Source organism: Cydia fagiglandana, chromosome 21, assembly GCF_963556715.1.
Source record: "Cydia fagiglandana chromosome 21, ilCydFagi1.1, whole genome shotgun sequence".
Taxonomy (NCBI): domain Eukaryota; kingdom Metazoa; phylum Arthropoda; class Insecta; order Lepidoptera; family Tortricidae; genus Cydia; species Cydia fagiglandana.
The window spans coordinates 14150712-14158943 of record NC_085952.1 but is presented as its reverse complement, the minus strand read 5'-3'; the positions used below and the strand labels follow the sequence as shown (position 1 = coordinate 14158943).

The window sequence follows — 8232 nt, the reverse complement described above, 5'->3', positions numbered from 1 at the left end:
ACCCTGAAATCCCACGTAGGGTTACTTCTCAGAAATGCTCTAACGGTAATATTTTTTTAATTAAAACAAATGATAAAAAAATAAATTATCAAACAAAAGTTATTTCCAATAATCGACAACAAAAAGAAACATACTGTAAGTATTAATTGGCAGTGCTTTTGACAATTTGTTTGAAAATGTGCCGCAATTATGACATTTGTCAAAAGTCAGAATCTCATTAATGTCATAAATAAAAAAGATAATAAAAAGGTCGAAGAAAGTTTCATACTATTTATTACCTCAGGTGCTACTAACACATACAGGTTGCTCCAAAATATAAAAAAAAAAACGTAATACCGACTGTTATGCTAATAATACACTGAAACTACAATTACACTCACTTAACAACAATCTAGTTAACTTATATGGCGTTTATTTACAGTATTTACAATATTTTGGCAAAAGGTCATTGACCTCATTGGAATGTAGATGCACATGTACCTACATTTCGGCTTTGTCCAATGGCTAGGGACACCCTGTATACTTGTATGTACTTACCAACGTAAGCCTCTTTTTCTAAATTCAATTCTGTACAAATACCCATATAAGCGATCGTCCAAATACCTGAAATTTATTTCAAAGTTAAGTGTTTTATTTCTATACAGGTGTATTTTTTAGGTGATAAAACATAATTATTATACTAGTAGTTCGGCCCGAACTAAAAACTTGCGGTTCGATAAAAAAAGTTAGATCAATTGAATGCATCTCACTAGTCGGCAAAGGATCGAAAACTGCGTCCTATTTATTGCAAGGTCTGTAGAGCCCTTAACGGATAGATTGAGGTCACCATAGAGATTAAAATAAACCGTATCTGTGGTAAGCCGTAATCTTTCTTGACAAATGTTAAATATACAGTATGTGTCTGACCATGGGGCTTTAATTCCAGGGCTTGATTTTACTCGCTAAACTGAGCTACTTTTACTATGGGACCATAAATACTTAGGTTTATTATTTATTTAATCGTATGGCATGGTATGATAAACAGAAAACAACAGTTATAAACACAGATTAAGTCCAATCAGCCACTTGGTGACCTCGTCGCTAAGGACGATCAGGTCTTCAGGAGGTCCGTTGGCATAGCGCGTTATGGGGCAATCCTCTATAATATGCTGGATTGTCTGTACAGTCGCGCCACAAATGCAAGCCGGGGATTCCACCCATCCACAGCGGTGTTTGTAGTAAGCACAACGACCATGGCCAGTGCGAAGTCTGTTGAGGTTGCACCAGTGCCGTCTTGGGAGGTCAGATCCTTTGATTATGGCACCTGGGGTGATTCCGGAGCCCAGCTTTCCCGCCATCAATGAGTTCCACGACTGTGACCACTCACGCTTCAGGTTGAAACAACTACCGACAAGGCCCTTGAAGATACTGTAAGGGGCATTCCTAGATTTCAAGCGACAGTTGGCTGGGTTCAGAAACTCCGCATAAATTGGTAGGGCTGGGTTCTTTTGGATCTTTGCCGCTTCTCGCATCAGGGCCTCTTTCCTTCTCAAGTCCGGCGGAGCGATCCGAGAAAGCACTGGCAGCCAGTGGGAAGGGGTTGAGAGTAGGTAGGTAATACTTAGGTATATACATAGAAAACACCCATGACTCAGGAACAAATATCTATGTTCATCACACAAAGAAATTGCCTTACAGGGATTCGAACCCAAGGCCATCGGCTTCACAGGAATGGCAACTACCCACTGGGGCCAGACCGGTCGTCAAATTTGATGATAAGATTCAATGAAGAAAGAACTGTTTATATGCCGACCGCTTAAATGAGTCCCCGCCTGCATGGTACGCCTGCCGCCCGCACCTTCCCCGCCGCCCTTAGTCGTCCTACCCCGTTGGCCCCGTTCCGCGCAGGCGAGGACTCATTTAAGCGGTCGGTCTATACCTTCGTATCTGTCGATACAGTTATGAAACTCCAGCGTACAATAGTTGCCTCATTGTCGCATTTGTAAATTCGTACGTAAGTGTGACAGGGAGGTAACTAGAGATTGCTCCCGCTGCTGAGTTTGTATGGCGAGAACCAGGAATCCCCGGCCCAGGCCCAGGTGTTTACCTTCGTATCTGCCGATACAGTTATGATACTCCAGCACACAATAGTTGCCTCATTGTCGCACTTGTAAATTCGTACGTAAGTGTGACAGGGAGGTAACTAGGGATTGCACCCGGTGCTGAGTTTGTATGGCGAGAACCGGGAATTCCCGGCCCAGGCCCAGGTGTTTACCTTCGTATCTGCCGATACAGTTATGGTACTCCAGCACACAATAGTTAGGGAAGGTGTAGTAATTATAATAAAGCGTCCGAGCGCAAACTGCTCCGGTACTGAAACAAAACATTATCATTAAGGATGACTCACGCTAGACCGGGCCGTGGCCGGGCCGGAGCTTCCGGAGCGTCGTTTTCTATGGAGAGCATCACGTGATCACCGGGGCTCGGGCGTGGCACGGTGCGAGCCCGGCCCGGTCACGTCCCGGAGCCTCCTGACAACCTATTTTTCTCTTCGGGTGGTATTCTACTTGTTTAAGATCTTTGTCCAATATGCATTGCGTCTCACCCTCTCATTAAGCAAAATGTGAGATGCAAATACACATTGGACCAAGATTGGACAGATAGAATACCACCCTTCACAATATGCATGCCCGGCAGTGTCGGAATATATTTGCCAAAATAAGAAGGTTGCCAAACGTCATAAATTTGTTTGTTAAATATGATGGTATAGCTAATTCGTTACTTGGTCGGTTTATATTAGGTACAGGCGTCTTTGATATAATGTAACGATATGTGTATATATTAGGGATGTAACGATACTTGATACCGGTGTAAGTAAACAATCGGCGATACCGATACCGATATCGATCAGCTTAGTACTTAGTTAGCTACTAAATCAAATAAATAAATATGTAGGTGCTTTATGTAATTGCAAAATATCGTTCGAAGGAGATATTATTTACAGCCAAAAATAGGCAAGAAAGGCAGACTATTGGTGCATGGCTGAGCCTTTACCCCATATCAAAGACATATGTAACTTCGTATAAGATGAATAAAGTCTAAGGAAAAAACGTGCCTCGGAATTCAATTCAATTCAAGAAAAAGTCATTCTCGGATAGATGGCGCACACACCTTTAGCGTATGCTCGGCTAGATGGCGTAACGACACCGATTCGTATTTAACAATTTTAACACATAAATATGAGTGAATTAACATGGATCAAAATGATATAAAAATTATAAAATTATATCCATAATATATTTTTTTTTGATAATTTCATTTTGAGTTTTAGTCGCGTGTCGATAGATGGCAGTAAATTTACTTACAGTGACTACAAAATTCACAATGACAGGACCCCTCTAGGTATACTATCTATTCTTTTAGCCCATATGTAGACCGTTCCAGGCGTGTCTCACAGCACGATTTCGTCGCTTTGCTACAGGTAGCTAAAAGTACATCCGTTCGGCCCCAATTTTGGGGTTTGCCATAAGCCGCGCGTGGCGCTGTCGCCACCTAGCGGCCATATCTGTGCTGATCGTAACAGACGCCTTTTGTTAGAGAGTGCGTCTTCTGTACTTAGTACTATTATTTATTCTGTGACCGTACTTACGCGTGTGCCCTCAAACAGCGAATCCTCTCGTAGTCGCATCGTTCGTGAGAAATGTTCCAATATAGTTTCGTGGTTGGTTTCGTGATTTTTTCTGTGTCACCTTTACTGCTGATAAAATCATACAAATCGCCAATTAAAGTAGGTATCATACAACACCAAGTAAAGGATGACTCCGCTAGACCGGGGCGGGGCCGGGCCGGAGCTCTAAAATTAAAACTACCTACAAATCTAAAACTAAACCTAAAAAAAATGCCTAACATTCATGTCCAAAGAGGGCCCCTGGGGCATAGTGCCAAGAATGCTGGCAGCATTTCTTCGCATTTTTAAATATTTAGATCACAAAGGTTACACTCATGCGGGAAGTGTGTTGTGACCAGACCCCGTTATCAGTGGTGAAATTTTATTGAAAATGCAAGGGTTAGCACTGCACATATTTAACATAGAGTCATTCGGGGTAAGAGTACGGTGCGGTGTGCCGTTCGCCGGCAAAAGTAATGGGAGCGAAGTGCGTATTAGCTGGATTTGATGTCCTTTGTGTTGATACGTTGGAACCACGTGAGCTGCGGACGCAAAATGAAAGCAGTTCAACACACGTCGCATTATTGATGTATAATTATGACCGCTATCGCTCATTTAAGTCAAGTTTAGATGCACTATTCAAGCATTATTCAGTATAAAATTAGTACGTGGATATTGATCAGAGAATTTCATAAATATTCGTTAAACTTTTATTGACCATTCCATTGAAATTTTCTTGATGCGAACAATTACCCCACATACGTACCTACTCTTACCCAATAGCTTGCGGAATTTTACCCGCACGGTGGGGGAATGAGTGCCACTTGCAATTCAATAAAATGTCTCCACTCGGGTTCTGGTTCTGACGATCGCGTGGATACAGTGAGTACAGTGTACTAGACTTCAGTCGATACGGCCGCCCTACTAGAGACTAGAGCTTCTACTCCTCACGACTTGGGCTGCGGACTGCCCCGCGCCCCCCGCTTACGCCATCTCATGGCTCCTCTACACGATGGGCCAGCGCCGGCCACTCCAAGGGACGCAGCTATCCGTTAGAGGGAGCAAGTGATATTGCTATCTCATTCTACCGCATGCCTGCGTCCCTTGAAGTGGCCGGCACTGGCCCATCGTGTAGAGGAGCCATAACGCATAAATGCGTCCCTTGGAGTGGCCGGCGTTGGCCCACCGCGTAGAGGAGCCATCAGCGCGCGCGCAATGAGCGGGGAAGCGGGCGGCGCGCGCAGTGCACGGAGTGCAGCCGTCGCGAGCACTCGAGCCTAAAGAAGGATCCCCGATGGACCCGAAACGTAAGTGCAACCGTTGTGACCTAAATACCCAACTATTAGTCCTATGCCTCATGGGAAACGACCGAAGAGATAGTTCAGATTCGGATACCGCTACCAACTTTTATTTTCTTTTTTTATTTCCTTATCATCTGGATGGGATAAATCAAACAAGTAGCACTCAGCCAAATTAAAATGTTGTTTTGTTAATATAAATGCGTAGGTATGTGTCTCACGTTTCATTTCTGAGGGCTGGTTTATCTGTTGTGGATAGGTCTTCCATTATGCGCCTGTTTCGCGCGGTTATCTGCCAAGTTATAAGTAATTCATTAATAGTAGAGATGGATATTCGGTTACTATCCGGGATCCGGCCTATCCGGCCATTATTTTACTATCCGGCCGGATACCGGATAGCAAAATTGCTTGATTTCGGAGTAAACTAATTGGATTTCAGAAACAGTAGATAAGTAAGTACCTAAGTAAATATTGTTTACACCATAATTATACATTTTACATACATGTAAAACTACAAAGAAATTTTAATAAACAGTCTTAAATAGTTTTTAAACAGTTTTGATCATAATCGTATTTGTTTCTTATTTTAAAACAATTTAAATTAAACATTCCACTGACATGCATGCGCACTCATTTATGAACCTAGAAATGAGTCCGCGCGAACTTTCACTGGGAAACAGGTCAAACCTGCAGAATGCGCACCTAAAAAACCGAAATGTAGGTATAGTTCTGTTGGCCGAATATTCGGAGGCCGGATACCGGATATCCGACCAAACAACTATCCGTTGCGTCTCATTAATAGTAATTTGTTTTACATGGAGGCAAAGTTATTATACAAAAACCACGTGCGTAGCGAGTTGATCGAAAATTTAATCTTGAGCGTTGCGAGGCTGTCAAGGCCCGAGGTTTAGCTGGTGTAGCGTATGTAAATATGAAATATATTTATTAATAATCAACGACTTATAACATTCGGTCTTTTTTGCGAGTTCGGGGCTGGTACCACAGTAAAAGTTGCTCGGTATGATGCTGCGCCAAGTCGAGCGCGAAGCAAACACTGCCGAACCTTCCTTTACTGGAACCATTTCGCCGCATTTTCAGGCCCCTATTTGAGAACCTCTGGATAAGACCAGAACGCAGAAATTTTCGTCATCCAGTAAGCTATAATCACATACTTAAAATCCAAAATTTCAAGTCTGTAGGTCATTTACTTCCGAAGTTAAGCGAAAGCAAAGTTTCGCAATTAATGACACTCACTTATGATCATCAGAATAGAACTAGTACTTTCCATAAACTCAGAGAGCTGAAATTTGGTACAGAGTTAGGGTTTAATGGCCACATAAAGGGAAAACTATAAAAACTAGGATAATCGAAGATCTGGAGTATACCTAACTATAATAACCTATATATTCACCCCGTAAATTACATATTGCAGATGACTAAATAAACAACCTGGGGGCTATTCATAAATTACGTCATTTCAAATTAGGGGGGGGGGGGTCTGGACATTGGATGATGGTAGCCGTAGGAGACGTAGGTAGGAGGAAACGGGGTCATTTGAAGCATGATTTTTGGATGATTTTAGTGGGTAGACGATGGTAGACGTAGGAGGAAACGGGGTCATTTGATTTGAAGCATGATTTTTGGATGATTTTAGGAGGGGGGGGGGGGTCAAAAATCGTCAAAAATCGATGACGTAATTTATGGACAGTCCCCTGTATACTAACTAGCGTTATGATGTTACCCGGTTAATGTATAAAAGTTCACCGGCCAAGTTGCAACCTCTCCCGTGTTTGTGAACTGGCGGGCACATTGATAGACACCATGCTGAAAGTCGGAAAAAAACATTTCAATGTCTGTCTACTTTATATTCGCGACACAGAAAAAAATATTAACAATCTGAGTAAATTTATTTATTTATTTACAACAGGTGCCTTGTGGGCACAGAATAAAGTAATAGAGTACGACCGTAGGTACAGAAAGGACACTTCCTACAAAACCCATGGTATAATAATATACTCCGCCTGGTACTCTCTTCCCGTCCTTTCTAGGTCACCTGACTGACACAAGCTTACGTTATCATGCGACAGCGCTACATGATAATATGCGATAGCGCTATATATAGCGGCCATGTTTTTGTGACGTAGGCTTGTGTCACTCTGGGAAGAGAAGACCATGTTTTATTAGACTATGTACAAAACCGAAGTTTGACAGCGATTCAGGGTTGAATCATGGTGTACCTTTCTAATGTATGGCACTATCCCTTTCGGCTATTTAGAGCTGTCAAAATTCAAGTCATTATCTTATCTATGGTCGGGCACGCAAAGTTGTGCCAACCGAGTTGAGCCGAGAATGGCCGATCGGTGTCCCCCCACTATTTTGGGATTAATTTCGTGTTTTCAAACATGTTTATTGGACAAATGTTATACAATATTTTTCATGCATATAGCCCATTGCATAATATCATTATAGAACTCACTCTGTGAACCGATAATAAGCAATAACCACAAAACCATCGCGGCGCACGCAAAAACAAAACGTTTAATAAAAAAAAAGACCACGTCACGTCTTAATAAGGATTATTTTTTGCTTTGAGAATTCCGTGTTTAATTATTATAGGTACGACTAGCTTTTTCCCGCGGCTTCGTCTGCGCTGCGTAGGATGATGGAGCATTCCATGAAATTGTCTACTGTTGTCCCGTACAAACGCGAAGTTTCTGAAGATTTAAAGGTAGGTATTATAAGAGTTTCCTTTTCTATGACAAATGGTCAAAAATATGCACAGAAAAATAATCGCCTGTTTTAAATGCCGAGAAAAAAGTTGCAACACAGGAAATACAATGCGTTTGTACGGGACAGCCCGTGGAATGCTCCTGATGATGATGATGATAAAAATAATCCATTGTCCTTCCTCGGGTCTCGAGTTATCTTGATGCCATTCATCTAAATCAGTTCAGTAGTTTAACCTTTATTGTTTTCTTAATTTAAACTTAATTTTAGGATTCCATACCCAAAGGGTAAAAACGCGACTCTATTACTAAGACTCCGCTGTCCGTCTGTCTGTCACTAGGCTGTATGTTGCGGCAGTTAAAATTTTCACGGATGATGTATTTTTATCCTAACTAGAAACTAGGACTAGGTATTGAGAGACAACACTAGGTACCTTCACTTTTTTTGTAGCAAATTAAGTGCTAAGCGTAAAAAAATAACAGACAGACGCACACAGGCGAAAAATCAATAAAAGTCGGACAAAACCAAAAAACTTCTAAGTAGCCCCAACAGGCAAAAACC

General features: G+C 41.9%; 1 long non-coding RNA gene across 1 annotated transcript; it reads right to left on the bottom strand.

Moving 5' to 3' along the window:
* Nucleotides 1-548: 548 nt before the first annotated feature.
* LOC134675086 (uncharacterized) lies at nucleotides 549-3702 on the bottom strand. The gene is made up of 3 exons (XR_010099691.1): nucleotides 3629-3702; nucleotides 2255-2352; nucleotides 549-603 (listed from the first exon to the last, which is right to left on the bottom strand). It is a non-coding gene; the product is annotated as an uncharacterized LOC134675086 (long non-coding RNA).
* Nucleotides 3703-8232: the final 4530 nt, after the last annotated feature.